The 20,527-nt window shown below is 41.4% G+C and overlaps 1 protein-coding gene and 1 non-coding gene across 16 annotated transcripts in view; both read left to right on the forward strand.

Annotated features, from left to right (window-relative positions):
* LYPD6B (LY6/PLAUR domain containing 6B) overlaps positions 1 to 20,527 on the forward strand; it is a 202,832-nt gene that overhangs the window by 54,774 nt on the left and 127,531 nt on the right. The window lies entirely within an intron of this gene.
* Positions 10,230 to 10,336, forward strand: LOC128590978 (U6 spliceosomal RNA). Its single transcript, XR_008381435.1, has one exon. It is a non-coding gene; the product is annotated as a U6 spliceosomal RNA (small nuclear RNA).

The raw sequence follows: 20,527 nt of genomic DNA on the forward strand, positions 1-20,527 counted from the left end.
GGAACACACCTTCATTTTTACAGAAGGCTGTGTCCCCTGGTTTGCAAACTGTTCAGTGCAATAAAGTCTCTCCTCCAATTTCTTTTTGCCAAGAACTTTAGTTTGCACTGCCAAACTAATCCTCTGCGTGTCTCAGAATTGGAAGGAGGGAGTATTTAGAATCAGCAGGGGAATAAGAAATCTCTTTAAGAGAGAGTCAGATTTCAGATTAAGTCAGATGTTGGAAACAGTATTCTGAGAAGAGCTGTAGGTGCTTACTGGGATGTTTTACCTGGAACCATGCCATCGAAGGTACAGTGGAAAGGCCTGGAGGGCAAGGAACAGAGGAAGATGGTTGCCAATGAGAACAAGGTTGGAGAAGAGAGTTTGGGAATGTCCAGATAGGATGAACATTTTTGGCAGAGATCAAGGAAGTAGAAGATGTGAGGGATGGTGACAGAAGCAGATGTTTGATGTTTTGGTCCAAGTGGAACTTGATTTGGTCCACACATGTAAGTAAGGTCTGTAGGTGCTGAAGGCAGGGCAGGAATAGGCTCTGGTCTAAAAAGATTGCATGACAAACTGTCAGATGTGCTATCAGTATTTCCATTAAGAAGACTGGGAACACTGTTTTAAAAGGGAGTGAGGATACTCTACTGACCATTGTTCTGGGATGGCCCATGGAGGCTCCTGATGAACTTTACTCTGAGCGCTCATGGGTCCTCTCTTTAAAGATCAAATGCAGGTATTTTCCCTTGGATTTGACATTTTGAACTACACATTTTCATTCCTCACTATTTGGGCAGACATGTTCTCTTTATTCTAACTTTCTATGTGGGTATTCTAATATCACATTTTCTTCACTACCCATGGCTGTTACAAACAATTTGTAATTTTTGGTTTCCCCTAGAATTTATTTTACAATTTTTGCTTATGTTATGAATCTGCATTTTGTATTACTTCTTCAGCTCTTCTTTGTGAATAATTTGATTTTTCCCCCAATTTATGATGGTCATTTTAAATTATTTTCCCACACTTAGTCCTACCTCTTCTACTGGTATGGTGATTCATTTTCTTCTTCATCTGTGATTCTTATCAATCACTTTGAGAGCCCTTTACACTACTTTTATCTTTCTAATTATAATGGACCAAGAGTTTTCTTGTTTTTGTTCTTTTTTTTGCTCTGAATGTATTCAAATGGAATATTACTTTGATATTAGAGAGTGGAGGAGCAATAAATGGATAAAATAAACATGTATAATGAATGAGAAGATTTTCTCCGGCAAATAAGAAAATCATTGTCTATTTAATTTTTTAAGTGGTAGTGATTTAATTATTTTTGGTCCCTGTGTGTAAATGAATAGGCATAATACATAGGGTACAAATTTTTCCCCCTCCTCCTTAAATGCTCAAACAATGATTTGAATATCAGCATGCAATTTCATGAAATATTTGTGAGTGAACGACTTAGGAAAAACTGGACTCTGAAAAAAACTGAAAAAATTAAATAAAGCCTTGTAATTTAACTTCTCGAATGCCAGGGACATCATATAATTTTGGGAAGACATTTTGTACATTAAGATCATAATTAGATTTGCTAAATTAAATTTCCAAAGGATTATCTGAAAAATGCTCATGAACTCTAGGCTGGTGGGAATGAACAGGTAGTAAGGAAGGATTGCTACCCTGTGATTAACCACGTAGGGATTAAGCGGTGGATGTGGTGTCTATTAGAGCAGGACAGTAATTACGTACTTCCCATGAAGACTGGTATTCTTGAGAGCATCTTCTCTGTGAAGAATAAATAAAAATAGATTTTAATGAAAAAACATTTAAAACAAAAATTTATAGAAAACATGAACATAAACACCTTCTCCTTCCCTAATTTCATTTCTGATCCTTGTCTATCGGTACACCTAACTTGTCACGTCGTTGTAAGCAGGGAGCTTTGCAGCACCTTCACACTGTGCCCACTTTCTTTGCCTGGCTGCTTGGCTGCTTGTCAAAGGACTTTTAAGGAGAATGAGGCATACATTGAGAAGCTATCAAAAACAATAAGAAATTATTATTCTATCATGATTCTGGTTGTGTGATTTTTAATGTTTAAGAACTTTCGTTTTATGGCCAGGCATGGTGGCTCATGCCTGTAATCCTAGCACTCTGGGATGCTGAGGCAGATAGATTGCTTGAGCTCAGGAGTTCGAGACCAGCCTGAGCAAGAATGAGACCCCGTGACTACTAAAAATAGAAAAATTAGACAGGCATTGTAGTGGACACCTGTAGTCCCATCTACTTGGAGGCTGAGGCAGGAGGATCACTCAAGCCTAAGAGTTTGAGGTTGCCATGAGCTATGATGACTCCATGGCACTCTACCCAGGGTGACAGAGTGAGACTCTGTCTCACATTAAAGGAAAAAAATAAGAACTTTTGTTTTAGATGACTAAAACATGGGAATCATAACTGATATATTAAGACAGAGGCAGAAGTTAAAAGGACATTTCCCTTTTTAAAAAGGTGCCTTATGCAGTCCAGCGTATTACCACGCTCTCAGAGGAACACAACTGAAGACGTTTATTTCTTACAGTGAAGATCAGTGTGTGTCTAGCTGCCCCCACCCCCACCTCACAGTGGAAGTTTGGTTAAACACAGCAGTGCTCAGTGATTTGTATGCACTAGCAGTGAGCATAAAAATTATTTACACTCAGCTAATGTGGTTAATTATCTGTCTGTGTCTGATGTTGAGTCATTGATTCTGTCGGGTGGGAGAGAGGGAATGAGACCAAAATCACAATGTGGCCATGTGAGAAAGGGTGGAGTGAGAGACCTCAAGTAAGGGAGAGTGGGCAAGTGTGCAGCAAGAGGGGAGGGAAGGATCAGGGAGGGGGCTGGGAAGAGAGAGAGAGGTGAGTGATGGGAGAGAGAGACAGAGAGACAGGGGACAGGAGAGAGGCAGGAGACAGAGAGACCAGAGATAGCTAGGTGGGGACAGAGACAGGGGACAGGAGAGAGGCAGGAGACAGAGAGGGGATGGACGGGGAGAGAGAGCCAGAGAGGTAGGGGACAGGACAGAGACAGGAGCCAGAGAGGCAGGAGATAGGGAGAGAGACAGCCAGACAGGGACAGAGGGACACAGAGATAGGGGGGGGGGACACACTGTGGGAGGGAGAGTAAGCCCTAGAATAGGCAGGGGAGGGGAATGGGAGGATGTCTGCAAGTCTGAGGGGACCTTGGTTTGTTCAGGACTTGGCAATGGCCTGAACTTCTTCTTTGTGAGTTATCATGGCACAAAGGTAAGTTTATTGAATGCTGGTTACTGAATGGAAAATCATTTGAGAGACAAATAGCATATTTACCCCTGTGGGTTAAATTTCTTTAGTTTCCACTTGGATAGATCATGTTTTCAGATCTTAAACTTGGGTCCTGGACCATGTTAATCATACTTAAGATTAATATGGAAATGAGCTTACTCTGTTGCAAGTCCTAGTTTCAATCAGTAAGTAATTATGAAAATCAGTCTTAAAGATGCTGTGAAAGGGTGTTGCTTTCCAGGCAATAATTAAACCTCTCAGTATCCCTAGGTGGTTGATTTTTTTTTTTTTTTGCTTAGTTGTTTTTTTTCTTAAACTTACTTTCTGCAGGTGGGAAAAGATGGCAAGTTGCTGACTGAGGGAGTCATTGGGTGAGGCAGGTTAAGGTCTCATCAAGAGGAGAAGGGAATGGAATATTTTAGGCCGGATGACAAGGAAAAAGACAGATCAGCTGCTTTTTCTAGGCCCAAAAGAAATAATTTTTTTAAGTGTGAATAAAACCTTTAAAATTCCAGTTGTGTTTATAGAAATATTTTTGAGCCAGGTCTCAAAATGTGGAGCTAAATCGTCATTCTCAATGGGAGGGGTCCAAACATGCTTTCCAATTTCAATTTCTGGCAAATAGTAAATAAGTACTCAAAAATAGCAAGACATTATTATTACCACTATAATTAATAAAGCACCCTGGGGACTGTGCATAACTAGGAAAGGGAATCCTGTGGCAGGCACACTGCTCCCGTGTCACCACTGTCCTGTGCTCCCCCTCAACCCCTCTAAAAGAGACCTTCTGGAGGTACAGGACAAAGCTACACCGAAAGTCTTTAAAGCATGAGGTGTTCAAGGACAAGGTGCAGATGTAGGCACTGTTTTTTAGCTTTGTATCTGCTAAGTTGCAATCTTCCCAACAGGATGTTAGGCAGGAATATCCTTTTGTGTATAGTATACATGAGAACACATTGTAAAGCCAGGTAGACTTTCCACATAAACAATAGGATACCCACTTAAACTTGAACTGCAGATAATGATTAAAAAATTATTTGTTCTCTATCTGAAACTCAGACTTGAATGAGCATCCTGGATTCTTTTTTTCTTTTTGAGACAAAGTCTCACTTTGCCGCCCTTGGTAGAGGGCTGTAGCATCACAGCTCACAGCAAACTCAAACTCTTGGGCTCAAGGGATTCTCTTGCCTCAGCCTCCCAAGTAGTTGGGACTACAGGCACCTGCCACAACTCCTGGCTGTTTTTAGAGATCAAGTTTCGCTCTGGCTCAGGCTGATCTTGAACTTACGAGCTCAGGAAATCCATCTGCCTTGGCCTCTTGGAGTGCTAGGATTACAGGTGTGAGCCACCGCGTCTGGCCTAACATCCTGGATTCTTACTTGCTAACTCCGTAAGCCACTGGAGACCACCAGACACTAATAATCTAGGAATAATTGTTAAAGAAGCCAAAGTTTTTGGATCAGGCATCATCAGAGATTTAGACAAAGTTATAGAGTAGGCCATAAAATGATCCTCTTAAATAAATTCAATTGCTTTACCAACTTTCAGAAAAGTCAATGGCTGTTGCATTAGTGAGAAATACAAGTGTGCTTGAATCTAAACATCAGCAGTTTTCTTGGGGTACTTGGTCAGTCCCTGGTGTACCCAAATGATTTTTAATGCACAGGTATGAGATTTATTTAGTGAGGAAATACAAGGTAGTATAATTTTTTTTTAATCCATTGAATTGAATGCTACATTTTTGCTTTATTTTATTTATTTATTTTTTGAGATAGAGGGCAGTGGCAGCATCTTATAGCTCACTGCAACCTCAAACTTCTGTGCTCAGCTGTCCTTCTGCCTCAGTATCCAAAGTAGCTGGGACTACAGGTGCATGCCAATAAACTTTTAAAATTTTTTATAAAAATGGGGTCTCACTGTGTTGCCTGGGCCGGTCTCAAACTCCTGGGCTCAAATGATCCTCCTGCCTCAGCCTCCCAAAGTGCTGGGATTACAAACATGCACCAACCACCAGGACTGGCCTCCTGAATACTACATGTTTGATTAATTACTTTGAGGCAGTATCTTTTAATGATCTTACAAATAAACATTGTGAATAATTATGTGTAACTTTGCCCTTTTTTTTTTGAGACAGAGTCTCACTATGTTACCTTCCATAGAGAGCTGTGGTGTCACAGCTCACAGCAACCTCCAACTCTTGGGCTTAAGTGGTTCTCTTGCCTCAGCCTCCCAAGTAGCTGGGACAACAAGTGCCCACCATGCCTAGCTATTTTTTGGTTGCAGTTGTCATTGTTGTTTAGCAGGCCTGGGCCGGGCTCCAACCCGCCAGCTTTGGTGTATATGGTCGGTGCCCTACTTACTAAGCTACAGGCACCTAGCCCCTTTGCTTTTTGAGGTGGAAGATCCTAGCAGTTAAGCAACCCAGCCCCCATGGTCTACATGAACGATTTCAGCACAACTTTGTAAGTGCCTATGTTTATACACTAAGTTCTTTTTTGAATCCCTGAAACTTAAATTTCTAAAGTTGTCCTTTTACATTCTCAGACTGATTTTGATCCATGTCGTTGAAATCTGTTTTCCCTGTGTGGCTTGCATAGGTCATGACCAAAGAGATTTAAAAAAAAATGAGTTTGATTTTTGCCTTGCTTCTGTGTGTTAAGCTTATCTACTGTATAAGTGCATTGGAACTTGGTTTTATAAGTGTACGTATATATGTGCATGTTTCTTCTCCTTGTTTTAGAACTCATACTGTCTTACAGAGGAAAGTTTAAGACAAATGAGCAACGACGAGACTTTGATGCAAGGCTCCCAAATGCCTTCCCCACATAGTAAACTGTCACAGCAATGATCAGTGGCTTAGAATGCCTCCTGAATTCCTGACCGGCTGCCAAAACAATTGCTTAAGTAAATGCTTCCTGATGTCCAATGACCATTAACACCCTCCCTATACGACTGAGTATGAGCTGAGATTTTAAAGGCCTACTGCCTATTCTTAGTGAAATCTATGATAAAAAAAAAAAAGCTTTGCTGTTATGGTCCATTGGGCTAAGGAGGGTAAGCAAATCCTTTGAGGAGCGACAGAGGCACGTCTCTTACATCTGTTTCTCCATGGACCAGGGTGGGTCTCTGAACTGCCCAATGGCCTTCTTATGATAGGATTGTACCAGAGCCAGGAGGAGGCAATCTATATTCTAAGATCCCCTGAGCCAAGAACTCAGTAGTATGGCCATTGAAGACCATATTCTCTGTACAGTGAAGTGAGTCCTAATAACCAGCAGGTAGCTCAGTCCTTCTTTGGCCCCCTCAAGTTTTTAAGAGCTCAGCGTGTGGCACCAGAGCAGTGCACAGTCGAGGATCAAACATCTCATTTTCTTGTAGGCTGATCTTTCTGAAGACAGGCCTTAGAACCCAGAGACTTTTGAAACCTTATTTCCCTAAAACCTGAAAGGGGAACTTAGCCTTTCATGTGAGACCCACGTGGTCATCCATCTTTAGTGTTAGACCACTTGCAAGCTTGTTGGCACAACACTGTGATATTCAATAACTAGGAGGCCAGGGGTTTCGTCAGGAAGTATTTCCCAGGTTCACAGGGCCTCAGAAAGTGGCTCTCAGCATGGGAGTGTCCCACCATTGTCTCAGTGCTATCACTCTGAACGAGCAGTTTGTCCCCATTGTGTCTGGTTTCACGTCTCTGTTCTAAAGAGAACCATTTATACCAAGTCATTTCCTGTTTGGAAAAGATTGATTACTGATGTCTGCCAGGAGCTGCTGGGGAGGAGTGCACTGGGTCGTGCCGTATTTTAAAGTCATCATCAAACATAGCGGCTTTTCCTTTGGGCCCAGGGTGACTCCAGAATGCTTCTCAGCTCAGTGTCCCAAGCAGTCACTACTAATCAGTTGGCCTTCAGTTGGGCACTTTCAGTTTAGATGGATTATTTTTTCTCCTTCCTACTGTCAAAATATAGTATTCAAAAGCAGCTCAGTGGACTTTCTAAACACAGGTCACAAGCTGATATCTCTTGGCCTGGGCAGAAATAGGACCAAGCAAGGCTAGGAGCCAATGGGGTGGTCTGCCACTAGGGATAGGACATTGACTATTTCAGTAGGGGCTGGGAATTGGAGACCTTTGCTTTTTTCCTCATGACTGGACAATGGGTACTAGGACAGAGCTAGATGTTCTTCCAAGAAATTTGCCTTGAAAGAGAGATTATTGGTCGACCAAGTCTATCTTATTTATGTGGACTTTTAAGATGGTGACTTTATGTAAGCAACTGTAAAAGGCTACATGAATTCATTTTCTAACTTACATTTTAGAATACTCTTTTTAAAATTACCATGCAGGCTGAGCTATGAAGTTACCAAGAATTCAGAGTCTAAGATGCAAAACAAATAAAAATCTGCATTTTGTCTGGGCTAATAGCCAGCCCATCCTGCCACCCGGCCATCTGTAGCATTTTTAATTCACATTCTTATTGACTGAACCAATTCTTGTAGTTGTTCTGATCTTGTAGGGCAGAGATCTGTCTTCAGACAGAGCATACTTACTACACAATAGACCCTCTTGTGCCAGTTCTGTTGCTTTCCAGTCTTTACCTGGACTGTCTGTCCATCAGTGTGTGCTATTGGCAATAGAGGCTTACCTCCAAATGCAGCCAATCGCTCAGCTCTTCAATATCAGCTTGACTGAGAGGAGCCTAACCATCTCCATGAAGGAGTCAGCCTTGCAAGGAGCAGGTGACAAACAGGGACGGCAGGGACAACTAGGACCCTCAAGAAACCTGCTATTGCATCCTTTCTTCCCATTCAAAGCCTCTTCTGCACCGTGGAGAAGCACTGTTAAGCCACTGCACAGTCTGAGATGGAATTGGGGTGCAGTGGTGGGAGGATACTTCAGGTGCCCCTACAATGCCAGCCACTGAATTAGGAATTTATAGTAACTAGTGGAAACACTGAAGCTTGGGTAATGCTTGGCAGGCAGTCACGATATAGTGGTGTCCATTGTTCATTCCACAAGGGCACTGAAGCAAGGGCTTAGAGACCAAACCAAACTCATGTGCTGCCAGGCAGAGGCCTTTTCATATACTCAGACAGGCACTGTCTCTCTGCAAGCCTTGCACACAGCAGGGCTCATGGGCCCAGATGGAGCACCTTTTTCTGATTGGCGCAAAGGTGCCGTAGGGACTGGTGTGGGCCTTGATGTGTGTTCTTTGGGTCCTCAGGGCAGGTCAGACTTTTATGTGAACTCTGAATCCCTGGTCCCCAGCTCAGGGGAGAGGCTCTCCGTGAAATCTCAGAGGGCAACAACTCCCATGGCAGAAGGTGAGTTCTGGTGGCACATACAACACATGTGACAGAGTTAGTCCCTTTTAACTCTCTTTAAGTCCTGCTCATTAGTCAAGAGGAGAGAATCAGTTTGTTAAAAGAGAGATCAGCAAGTGCTAGAGATGCTTTAGTTAGACACACCAGCTGCAAAGAAAGCCAAGATGAAACCCAGAGGCTTTAGCCAGAAGTTCTGGAGGCATTTTCTCACTGCGTTAGGCTTCACTGTATTTCTTTTCAGAATTGCCTTCTACCTTTACCAAGGGATACTGGTTTCCTATTTAAAGAGGTAAAGGAACATTTAAAACAATTAATATATGAAAGAAATGAATTGCATTAAAAAATAGTAGGTAAAAAACATGATGGAGGACCTTCATTGTTTTTGTCAAATCCAAGCTATCCCTGACATGGGTGAGTTTAGGAAACAGTAATTTAGTGTAAGGGGACCCAACATGCAATAGAATTGTTGTGTTTGAGAAAGGGAGGCCTTCATGGTAATATAGGTTTCTCACAACTTCTGCTAGGAAGCAAATAAAGGAAACATTTGCACTGTTGTGGGAGGCATCTGGGTTCAGAAGCACATGTGTGCACATGTGTCTGCGTTTACATGGATTTATTCCATCAGCAAAAGCTGAGAAACTAACTTGTGGACTCTATGAATTCCTGAGGGTGGGGAGGGAGGGCCACTATTAGAAGTCAAGCGATCGACTCTTCATTTCTGTAGCAAAGAAACAGCTGGAAAAAACCAGAAAGTTCTGGAAGGGGAACACATCTAAGAATTGATACTAGACTCAGGATCACTTTATTTGTCCCTCTGTGTCCCTCTCCTTCATTTCTCACACGAGCGTGCTCATATATGCATGAGCACCACCTGAACCACTGGTGCCTCAACCCTGCCATCCCCTTGAATGACTTCCTGCAGAAGCCAAATGTATTGTGACAGCCATGACACAGGAAACTCAGGGCATGTTCTCAGTCCTCATTCGGTGAATTAGCACATTGGGCTGTCTGTGGGAACATGGCGGGGACTGCTGCAGTAAAAGCTTTGTTTGGTGTCCATCGACAACAATAGCTTATATTTACATAAAGGAAAAAAGTGTCCTTTAGTATAATATTAGAAAACTGCTACCACAAGCCTTTGAAACAATTAGTTTAGACTATTTCACAGAGCATTAAGCTTAACAATGTCAGTCTGTTCCTAAATACTGTTCAAGAAAATTTTGCAGTAAGGCCAAAATAGAGTTTAGCAAAAGGGCAACCTCAAACAGGCAATCTCTTCTCATTTTTTGAACAGCCTTTTAGGGATATAATTGACTTATAATAGACTGCACATATTCAAAGTGTACAATTTGTTAAATTTGAACATATATAGTACACAAGGTCTGACAACTAAGTTCGTGAACTCATCCTAGAAAAAGTGCTACCTACCTCACTGCTGAATATCACTGTGGTCACCTTCAAAGTATTCCCCTTTGGAAGCTGTGCACTGACACCAGCACCTAGTCTACTCTTCAAACCAGTTTTGGAACTCTTTTTCTGGAATAGCCGTTGGAGCTGTCATTGTACTACCCTTGATATCCTGAATGTCATCAAAATGTCTTCCCTTCAATATTTCCTTTATCTGTGCTGGCTTTGGCAACATATATACTAAAACTAGAATGATACAGAGAAGATTAGCATGGCCCCTGTGCAAGGATGATATACAAATTTGTGAAGCATTCCATATTTAAAAAAAATTTTCCTTTATCTTTTAAGAAAAAGGTCTCTAGGGGCCAGATCAAATTGGGAGGGTGTTCAACTGAGTAGGGAGGGTGTTCCAATACAGTTATTTGTTTACTGGCTAAAAGTTCCCTCACAGACAGTGCCGTGCGAGCTGGTGCATTATTGTGATGCAAGAGCCATGAGTTGTTGGAGCAAAGTTTGGGTTGTTTTCTTCTAATTTTCTCAAGCCACATTTTCAGCACTTCCAAATAGTACACATGGTTAACTGCCTAGTTGGTACAAACTCATAAAGAATAATATCTCTGATATCAAATAACTTTAGCAACATTGTTTTGGCTCTTGATTTGAACTGACAGAACTTTTTTGCTTCTGAAGAATTGGCTAATATCATTGTACTTTGACACTTTGTTTCAGGGTTGTATTGGTCCACCCATGTTTCATCACCAGTGATAACATGGCCCAAACCATCATCTTGACTCTCCAGAAGGTCCTGGCATCACTTGAGCTCTTTTGGTACTATTTTTGCACACAGCTTTCTCATGCCAAGATTTTCAGTTAAGATTTTCCTGTTTCTCTACTGATGTTCACTTGGTCTGCTGTGCTGCTCACAGTCAGCTGATGATTCTGACATACACATAATTCGATGAATTTTTGCAATGTTTTCATGAGCTCTGCTCCTTACTGGCCACCCTGATCTCTCTTCATCAATGATGCTTTCTTTCCTCTCAGAAAAATGTTTAATCCATTTGCACACTGCCATTGTTTTCATGGCATTATCCTCATAAACTTGGACTAGCCTGTCCCTGATTTTACTTCTACTTTTGCCAAGTTTCATAAGAAATTTACAAATGTTTGTTTGTTGCTCTAATTGAAGCTCCAATATTCTTGTGAGGGCATACAAAATTGTACCAACAACAACAATGAACACCACTCAGCAAGACACTGCCACATGTCAACGTAAACATAACTATGAGATGCTGATACTCCAAGGTTATGAAACCTTACAAAGCTGTCTGCACAGTGTTGCCAGTATAAGTGCCTGGTGGCAAGTTCACAAACTTAATTGTCAGAAATCATATATCTGTGAAATTATCACTGTGATCAAGATAATGAACACACTTAATCTCCCCAAAATGTTTTGTGGGGTTCCTTGGAAATCTGTGCCTCCCACCACTCTCTATCTGTCCCCTTCCCCAGGTGGGAAAGTGGTTTCTGCAACTATAATTTGTATTTTCTAGAATTTTATAAGGGAACAGCATATACTCATTTTAGTCTGGCTCCTTTTAGCATAATTGTTGTGAGATTCACACATGTCATGTATATCATTAATTCATTCCATTTTACTGCAATTCTACATACTGCAATACTACATACATTCCACTGTATGGTTATTTCATGATCTGTTTATACATCATCCACTTGTTGCTGAACATTTGGGTTGTTTTAGCTTTGGGTTATTACAAAGCGACCATGGACATACATGTACAAGTCTTTGCATGGATATATATTTTCTGTTGGGTAAACAGCTAGGAGTACTGTGGCTGGATTATTTGGTAGCTGTACAGAAAGTATTTTCTAAAGAGTTATGCCATTTTATGTTCCCACAAGCAGTGTTAGACAGCTCCAGTTGCTTGGCACCCTCACCAACACGTGGTATGTGAGCCATTTTGTCTTGTGGCTTTAATTTGCATGTCCCAACTGAGCAATGATGTTTTGTATCCTTTGTGTGCTACTTATGATTTGTATGTTTTCTTTGGTGAGGTGAATGCTCATTTAAAAATTTGGATCTACTCATTGTTTGTTTTTGAGCATTCTTATATAGTCTGTACGCAAATCCTTTATCAGATATGTGCTTTGCAAACTTTTTTTCTAATCTGTGGCTTGTCTTTTTATTTTACTAACAGTATCTTTCAAAGAACTAAAGGTTTAAATTTTGATGAAATTTATCAGCTTTTAAAAATGGATCTTGCTTTTAAAGTGTCATATCTAAGAAATATGTGCCTAACCCAAAGTCACAAAAATTTTCTTTTTTTGTTTTTTTTAGACAGAGTCTCACTTTGTTGCCCCTGGTAGAGTGCCGTGGTGTCACAGCTTACAGCAACCTCAAATTTTTGGGCTTAAGTGAATCTCTTGTCTGAGCCTCCAAAGTAGCTGGTAGGGTACTATAGGTGCCCACCACAACAGCTGGCTATCTTTTTAGAGATGAAGTCTGGCTCTGGCTCAGGCTGGTCTTGAACTTGTGCGCTCAGGCAATCCACCTGCCTCAGCCTCCCAGAAAATTGTTTTTCTATATTTGCTTCTGTAAGTTTTATAATTTCAAGTTTTACCTTTGGGTCTACGATCTGTTTTGAATTATTATTCTTCCATTTTTATTTATACAAGCAGTCCTTGAGTTACAATCATCTGACTTATGTAAACCTTGCACTTATGAACAGAGACTATTATAGGTAATAGGTAAATGTACCTGTCAACTTATATACAAATTCAACTTAAGAATAAATGTACGAAACCTATCTCATTCATAACCTGGGGACTACCTGTAATTGACACATAATAATTATACATATTATGGAGGGAAATATGATGCTTTAATGTGTGTATATAGTATAAGGATCAAATCAGGGTAATTACCATATCCATCACTTTAAATATTTACCATTTTTCTACATGATGTAAGGTATGGATCAAAGTTCGACTTTTTGCAAATTTATATCCAACATTGCTGAAAAGTCTATCCTTTTCTCCATTGATCAGCCATTGGCTATTTGTCAATAATAAATCATTCATTTATTCGCTAATATATGTCTATTTCTGGACCCTGTTCTGTTCCACTGATTGATAGGCCTCTAGTCTCGGTTACTGCAGCTATGGGATAAGTCTCAAAAATCAGTTAGTTTTTTGGCTACTCTGGGCCCTTTTGCATTTCATATGAATTTTAAAATCAGCTTGTCACTTTCTACAAAACCAGCCTTCTGGGTTTTTGATGAAATGATAGGCTGATTAGGGGAGAATCTCCATTTTAACAATATGTGTCTCCATCCCTGAACAAAGCCATAACTCACTATTTATTTGAGTTTTCTTTCCTCTCTTGTGGCAGGGTTGTGTAGTTTTCAGTGAATAATTCTTTCACTTTATTGTCATATTTACCCATCAGTGTTTCTATTATTTTGATGGTATTGTAGCTGATATTACTTTATTAAAATTCTGATTTCTGATTCTTGCTGGTTTGTAGAAATACAATTGATATTTATGTGTTGATCTTGTATCCTACAGTTGTGCTGAAGTCCCTCTTATTAGTACTAGTAGCTTTCTTGAGGATTCTACCAGATTTTCTGAGTAGATGATCTTAACATACTCCAATGAGGACAGTTTTGCCTTTTCTGTCTGGATGCCTTTTACTTCTTTGTCTTGACTTGCTGCACTGGCTCAGTCCTCCAGTACAATATTGAACAGAAGAGACAAAGGCAGGCATCCTTGTTTATCCTCACAGGGAAAAGCTTTCAGCCCTTCACTATTAAGTAATATAGGACAGATTAAGTGTAAGTTTTCCATAGATATCTTTATGATGTCCAAGAAGTTCTCTTTTATTCTCCATTTGATGAGAGTTTTTACCAGTAACAGATGTTGGATTTTGTCAATTACTTTTCTGTATCTCTTGAGATAGTCATGTGGTTTTTCTTTTTAAACATGTTAAGATGGTAAATCACTTTTTTTTTTGTGCATTTTAAACCAACTTTGCATTCCTTCCATGAAACCTCTATAGCCATTATGAACTATTATTTTATATTAGATTTAATTTGCAAAAATTTTGTTTGCTACTTTTGTATCTGTATTCATGAGCTATATTGGATTACAACTTTCTTTTCTTCCTTCCTTCCTTCTTTCCTCCCTCCCTCCCTTCCTTTCTTTCTTTCTTTTTTTTTTTTTTTTGAGACAGAGCCTCAAGCTGTCACCCTGGGTAGAGTGCTGTAGCATCACAGCTCACAGCAACCTCCAACTCCTGGACTCAAGAGATTCTCCTGCCTCTGCTTCCCAAGTAGCTGGGACTACAGGCGCCTGTCACGATGCCTGGCTAATTTTTGGTTGCAGCCATCATTGTTTGGCGGGCCCAGGCTAGATTCGAAACCACCAGCTCAGGTGTATGTGGTGGTGCCTTAGCTGCTTGAGCCACAGGTGCTGAGACACAATTTTATTTTCTTACAATGTATTTTACTGCTTTTGATATTAGAGTAATGCTGGTTTGTACTGAGTTGGGAAGGTTTCTTCTTTGAGACAGAGTCTCTGTCGCCCTGGGTAGAGTGCTATGATGTTATCATAGCTCACAGCAACCTCAGTCTCTTGGGCTCAAGAGATCCTTTTGCCTTAGCTTCTCAAGTAGGTTGGACTACAGACACTGCCACCATGCCAGGCTAGTTTTTCTATTTTTAGTAGAGACGGAGTATCCTTTTTCCTCAGGCTGTTATCAAACTCTTAAGCTCAGTGATCTACCTGCCTCAGCCTCTGAAAGTGCTAGGATTACAAGTGTGAGCCACCGTATCCAGCCTTTGGGAAGTAATTTTGCCTTTTCAATTTTCTGGGAGAGAATTGGTCTTATTTCTTCCTTAAAATTTGGTAGAATTCACCAGTGGTGCCATCTGGGTCTAGTGTTTTCTTCATGGGAAGATTTTTAACTGCGAATACAATTTGTTTAATAGACAGGGCTATGCATAATGTACCAGTTTCTTCTCAAGCAAGCTTTGGTAGTTTGTATCTTTTAGATATTTTTTTCCATTTGATTCATGTGCTTGAAATTATTGGTATAAAGTTGTTTTTAATTTTTATTGTCTCATTATACTTTTTTTTTTTTTTTTTTGGTAGAGACAGAGTCTCACTTTATGGCCCTCAGTAGGGTGCCGTGGCTTCACACAGCTCACTGCAACCTCCAGTTCCTGAGCTTAGGCGATTCTCTTGCCTCACCCTCCCAAGTAGCTGGGACTACAGGCGCCCACCACAATGCCCGGCTATTTTTTTGTTGCAGTTCGGATGGGGCCAGGTTTGAACCCGCCACCCTTGGTATATGGGGCAAGTGCCCTACTCACTGAGCCACCTCCTCATTATACTTTTAATATCTATAGAATATGTTGTGATATCAATCCTTTCCTTCCTGAATTTCTGTTTTATCCTTCTTTATTTCCTTTCTTCTATTTATTTTGGGGCTGATTTCTCCTTTTCTTTAGTTTCTTAAAGTTAGACGCTTAGGTCATTGATTTGAGAACTTTTTTCTATTGTAGTACAGTAGTCTTCTATTATTGAGGGATAACTTCAAAGACCCTCAAAACATGCCTAAAACTTTAGATAATCCTGAATCCTACATATACTGTGTTTTTTTAATTAAATATACATATCTATTATAAAGTTCAATTGTAAATTAGGCATACTAAGAGATTAACAGTAACATTATAAAATAGAAAAATTTTAACAATATACTTTAATAAAATTATGTAAATGTTATCTCATGCTCCTGCTCTGTCTCCAAATGTCTTATTGTTCTATTCTCACCCTTCTTGTGATGATGTGAGGTGATAAAAGGTCTACGTGAAGAGATACTGTGATGCAGTTGATGTGATCGCCCAGAAGGCCGTAAGTGACTAGTACTTGCAGTCACTGGGTAGTATGTACAGTGTGGATATGCTGGACAAAGGGGTGCTTGGCCTCCTGGAGGGATGAGGCGGGGTGTCGTGAGGTGTCACCACTCCTCTCAGAACAGGATTCAATTTAAAACTTGTGGATTGGTTATTTCTGGAATTTAAAATTTATGGATTATTTCTGGAATTTTTCATTTAATATTTTTGGACTATGGTTGGCAACAAGTAACTGAAACCTTGGAAAGTAAAACTGCAGATTATGGGGGACTACTGTATGGGCGTTTAGTACTATAAAATTCCCTAAGTGCTGCATTAGCAACACCCCACAGACCATGGCATATCATGTTGTCATTTTTATTTAATTCAGAACAATTTCCAATTTTATTTTCAACTTTGTCTTTGACCCATGGTTTTGGCCTGACATACTTAGATGTCTTAGAGGAGACATGATAAAAGGTTCCCTGTAATCATCTCCGAAAGACAGATTGAGTGGACCTGCGTATAGAGGGGATAAAAGAAAATTGTACTTTCTCCTCTATAACTTTCTGTATTTTCTTATATATTTTTTTCCAGTCAAGCTTGCATTGCCCTTACTGAGAAGTAATCCTTGCAGGGTTTTTGTTAACATGTGAAAATATACATAAACATGGTATGATTAGGTTAGATAAAAAACCTATGCAGAGAAAAGACTGGTAGAAAATGCATAAAGTATTAAAAATAGTGCTATGTAGTAGAATTAGAAGGAACTTTGGAATCTGGAAGTACTTTGGGCTAAAGTCTGTCTCTCATATATATCACTTAATGTCCCTTAATTACCCTTAATTTTCTTATTTGTAATATGTATGTATATGTAAAAATACCTCCTCCTGTTAGATTGGGCTTGTGCCATTTATCTTGACATTGGAAATTCCATTCCTTTCTCTTTTCCTCTGAAAGCTCAAGAAAGCAAAGGGAGGGGAATCTGTGGGCAGAACTTCAATGGTTTGACCTGATACCAGTTGAGGTTCTTGCTTTGTACTTTACTCACATACCAACTTCTAAATTAAAGATATTGGTGTGGAATTTAAGTATTGAAACAAAAAGTAAGAGATGGTGGAGCATGATGGCGGACAGGACGGATGTGTAGCCCACCTCTCCCAAGCCACCAGGTGAGAGGAAAGGCGGTCTGGACCTTCCCTGTGTGTGGATTATTGGAGTGGACAGACAGCTGGAGACGCCCAGCGAACTGGCGGTTTGCTATATATGAGGGGTAATTTAAAATCACAGACTCTGTTGTAGAGATTCATCCCTGCTCGGCTGTGCTGGCCAGCAGGCCCCTCCCCTATGGAGGTCAGCAGCTTGTAAATGCTGACAAAATCCAATTGATAAATAATTAATCCTGAACTGAGGGAGGCTTCCGAAAGGAGAGCCACTCAAAACCACGGGGAGCTGGGCAAACTGTTGGACAATTGAAGGGAAGGGATCCTGCCCGGGAAACAGACATTTTGAACTACCCAAAAGGGTGGGCACCTTTCCCCCAGGCGTTGGAGGGGGCTGGCAGTTCAGGCTGCGCAGCGAACTGGCGGGCGCCCATCCAAAAGGGAAACTCTGATCCATAAAACTCAGAATAAGTCCCCCGAGCGCTCTAACCACGGAACCGGCTTGAAGCCTAGGACCCGGCTTTGGCTTCTGGAGCCGTGAAGCTACTGAAGCCGCGGACCGGCTTTGGCTGCTCAAACCGCGGGAACCAGCTACAGGAGATAGAGCAGGGAGCCCGCCAACGACCGCGCTAACTCAGCACCGCTCCCCTTATGGCCGATTGCAGTCGCCAGCTTGCAGGGGAACCTGGGAACAGAGTGGAGGGACTTAGGAAGTATGGACACCTGCACTGAGTGGGAAAGTCGGTCGCAAGTGCTGTCTGGAAAAGAACAGCCCAGGTTGCACAATTCTTAGGCGACAATCTTTTATGGAAACTCCAAAATGGCGATAGGCCATGGAAGGTGGTTACCATGGTAATGGTATAAACTGTAAATCAGGTATAAGTCTTGGAAGCACTCACAGCGCCACCTGCTGTCCAGAAAGTATATCACAGTATGAATATATTCCTATGAAAGTTGATCCCTACAACAGACATATAGATATTTATAGGTGTATTTCTACACACAAGAATATTTTTGTAGTTGGTGCCTTTTTTTTGTTTTGTTTTGTTCTTTGGTTTTCATGTTTTTTTTTTGTTGTTTTTTTTTTGTCTGTTTTTTCCTCACCATTTTCTTAGAGGAGATTTCAATAATTTTTTATTATTACTTTTTATATAGATAATATCTTTTATTTCTATGTCTTCTAATTTTAATTTCTTCTTTCTTCTCATTTAACATTCCTTCTAACACCACTTTTTTCTCTCTTTTTTTTCTTTCTTTCAATTATTTTATGATTATCACTATTTCTATTGCAGTTGTTCTTATATTGCTGTTGTCGTAGCTGTTACCTGTATGTCTATGTGTCTCCGGTCTGTCTCTGTATCTATGGGCCCATGTGCCCGGTAATCTTTGTATCTGTTTATTTGTTCATTTGGTCTCAATGAGCTTGGTGTTACGACCTGCAACTCTGAGCTCCTAATACTCCCCTCCACCCTCACTCCGTGATCTGGAGACCTGCCCCCCCAAGAGTCCAGATTCTTGGGTGAACTCTCGAGAGGTGTAGACAGGACCTGGACTGCAGCTGGCCAGTGCTGACTCTGTAGCAAAGGAGCAAGAAGACGATGGTCGGCTGAGAGGGAATTACACTGGAGCGGTGGTGCCCCGAGGTGCAGAGCAACAGCTGTCTTCAGCAATAACAAGGCCCACCCCCAGATATCCCATAGCCTCTCCTCCTGTCTTCCTGGGCAACCAGATGAGGCCGAGCATCTTCTCAGATGGCAACCGCCATGGAACAGACCTGGGACTGAAACACAGGCCCTGTGAGTAAAGGGTTTTCCTGAGACGGTACTGACCTGGGTGGAACACGGGGACTAGAAAACACACCCACAGAGCCGGGAAATTCCCAGGGTGGGGCTGATCCAGAGGACCACTCTACTGAGCCTATGACACACCTGGCCCTTAGGGGATCACCAGCCTATAGACAAAGGAGGCCAAGAGGCTACAGCCAACAACTGATTGTGCTGCGAATACAAACCCACAGGACTAAAGACAGGGCCTGAGGCACAGGTTCTGGGAACTCAAATCAGCCTCTCCTCTGCAGAGGAATCTGGCAAGGTCAGAAACAAACTCCCACAGGGTTGTTCCCTTCACCCAGTAACATAAACTAAGGGTGGGGCTGGAACTGAGTGAACACCTCCAGCCTCCATCAAGTGCCCGAGGTTGACAGGCCACACCACCCCCTGCTGGATAAAGACAGAGAGTAGTGGCCTAGTCGAGCAGACACGGACTACCCTGTGACTTAGGCAGGTGCAAACCCCTGGAGTATCTGCTTACTGCAGACAACTGACTGGGTCACAGCCCTGTGGGGCTAGCAGTGACTGGGTGTGACAGAGCTGCAAGGTGGGGAAGGAGGCATCAATCTTCCCAGACTGATCTATTTATTGGTGGCTCTTCCTGATTCCACGCTGCACTGGAGCAAGCCATTTTAGAGCAGTCACCAGACCCCTGTGATCTAGTTCCCAGGGACCTCTTGAACTCTCCCACCCGAGGCAGCTGCTGACTGAGACGATTGACTTGGACCTTTTGAACTGAGTCACTCACCTGGGGACTATCCAGGTGGTGCCCTGGGTGTGTGGTTGTAGGAACGTTTGATTTTCCTTTTCCATTTGTTGCCTGTGGTGGGTGGGGTGACTTAATTGCTGGTATTTCTCCACAGCTGAGTCTTCAACCCAGAGTAACTGTTTCACTAGGGTCACATAGAAACAAGCTGAAAACAAGACAGAACCACTTAGCCCCTCTACACCAAACAGGGCCCCAGTTTCTCAGGCCACAGCACTGTACAGGTCCTCAACAAAACACCAGAGGAAAATCAAAGGGAGTATAACAATCATGGGGCGGAATCAGCGGAAATACTCTGGTAACATGAATAACCAGAATAGATCAACCTCCCCAAGGAAAGACACGGCAGATGTAATTGAAGATCCCATTCACAAACAACTGGCTGAGATGTCAGAAATCGAATTCAGAATTTGGATGGCAAACAAGATTAACAAAATGGAATTAGGAATTCGTGGAGAAATTCAAAAGCTGTCTCAAGAATTTAACGAATTTAAAGACAAAACCACCAAAGACTTAGACACATTGAAACAAGAATTTGCAGCCCTCAAAGATATGAAAAATACAGTAGAATCCCTTAGCAACAGAATGGGCCAAGCATAAGAAAGGATCTCCTACATTGAAGATAAAGCCTTTGAACGCTCCCAAACTCTCAAAGAGGAAGAGAAATGGAGAGCAAAAATGGATCACTCACTCAGAGAGCTCTGGGATAACTCGAAGAAGGCAAATATCCATCTCATAGGAATTCCTGAAACAGATGAAGTGGCCTAACTGGGCGCAGAGGCCCTTCTGCATGAAATTATGAAAGAGAATTTTCCAGACATGCCTAGAGAACCTGAAATTC

Source organism: Nycticebus coucang, chromosome 7 (assembly GCF_027406575.1).
Source record: "Nycticebus coucang isolate mNycCou1 chromosome 7, mNycCou1.pri, whole genome shotgun sequence".
Classification (NCBI taxonomy): domain Eukaryota; kingdom Metazoa; phylum Chordata; class Mammalia; order Primates; family Lorisidae; genus Nycticebus; species Nycticebus coucang.